Source organism: Triticum dicoccoides, chromosome 1A, assembly GCF_002162155.2.
Source record: "Triticum dicoccoides isolate Atlit2015 ecotype Zavitan chromosome 1A, WEW_v2.0, whole genome shotgun sequence".
In the NCBI taxonomy this organism is placed as follows: domain Eukaryota; kingdom Viridiplantae; phylum Streptophyta; class Magnoliopsida; order Poales; family Poaceae; genus Triticum; species Triticum dicoccoides.
The window spans coordinates 457761817-457763839 of NC_041380.1; positions in this window are offsets into that span (position 1 = coordinate 457761817).

Below are 2023 nucleotides of genomic sequence, written 5' to 3' on the forward strand. Positions count from 1 at the left end.
ATAGGTTGTTAGTACAAATGGTAAAACCAAGGTTGGGCCTTGCTGGAGGAGTTTTATTCAAAGCGAACTGTCAAGGGGTTCCCATTATAACCCGACCGTGTAAGGAATGCAAAATCAAGGAACATAACACCGGTATGACGGAAACTAGGGCGGCAAGAGTGGAACAAAACACCAGGCATAAGGCCGAGCCTTCCACCCTTTACCAAGTATATAGATGCATTAATTAAATAAGAGATATTGTGATATCCCAACAAATATCCATATTCCAACAAGGAACAAACTCCAATCTTCACCTGCAACTAGCAACGCTATAAGAGGGGCTGAGCAAAGCGGTAACATAGCCAAACAATGGTTTGCTAGGACAAGGTGGGTTAGAGGTTTGACATGGCAATATGGGAGGCATGATAAAGCAAGTGGTAGGTATCACAGCAAAGGCATAGCAAAAGAGGGAGCAACTAGCAAGCAAAGATAGAAGTGATTTCGAGGGTATGGTCATCTTGCCTGCAAAGTTCTCCGAGAAGACGAAAGCCTGATCCTCGTAAACGTACTCAACGGGTACCTCAATCAAGTACTCGTCTCCCGGCTCTACCCAAAGCAAGAACACAAGCAAAGGGAGACACAATCAACCACGTGCAATGCACAAACAACATGATGCAAAACATGTCATGATATGCGGGATGAGATATGCGATGCATATGCATGCTTCGGAAAGGAAAGATTGAACCTGGCCTCAACATGGAAATCCAAGAGTGCCACTGGAAATAGGAGTTGATTTCGGTCGAAATCGATATAAAGATCACCGGAATCGGATGCACGGTTTGGAAATGACAAGCAAAACAAATATGGCACCGGTCTATGATTAACAGCATGAGACCATCTAAATGCACCAAGAACAACAAGCTACTGCACTCTAACATAGAAACAAAGCACATGTCAGGGATCCACTCAAGATGCTTGACAAAAGATGAACACTGAGCTACGGTTAATTCACTCAATAGCAGGTTCAAACAAGCATGGCAAAAGTGCAAAAGATATCAGGTTACAGACTTACTGAAAATAACAACATGTCAGGAATTTAACACCAGGAAGCAATGTTTAGAGCACCATAACAACATGCTACAGGAACATATCATGGCAAATCAAGGCATGGCATGAAGCTACTCAAAGCATACAACAAAAGTCCCTTACTGACCATAAGCCAAAAGATATCAGAAAATACAATGGCAACCATGTGAACATAGCAATTATCGTTAATAGATTCAGACTTAGCAGAAAAACTGGAACATGGCAAAACATATATTAAGTAGGCATGTTTACGAGCTCGAAGCACTCACCACAAGGCATTGCATGAAAAACTAAGCATACACCCAGCAAGAAGACATGGCATAGAAGCTAAACATGGCAAGAGCAACATCATAGCATGCACAAATCAACTACAACAACCTCGGCAAAATTGCTTAACATTTAACATTCTGCCAGGAACATTTTCTAGCAAAAGTAGAGCTCGATTGACTCAAGCTAGGGTGCTCCATAATTGCAAACAAATCATGGATGGATAGAGCACAAAAATATCTACAAAACATCCTTACTGAACATGCTCAAAAGAGGCATGGATCACTCTGTAGCAACATGAATACATGGCATAAAAATAACAGCAGGAAAAGGACTTAGTGAAATTCTAAGTCCCTGAAATCAGCAATATTGCGAGAGCCACTTTGCATGCTTGTGCTAGTCACCATAGAGATCACAAAAATACATGGCATACACCCCTGTAAAGATGGCATGACATACTTCAAAATTCATGTAGGGCTCAAGTTCATAGGAGGCACACATCAATCATGGCAAAAATGACAAATGTCCAATTACTGATAAGAAACAGACACTAACATTACATAGCACTCTTGCAACAACATTTAGGGCATCAAGATGAGCTCAAATGAACATGCTGCAATGGAATGAAATGAAGTACTCGTCGAGACGAACAATTTGATATGCTACATGCACGAATCGGAGCTACGGGTGC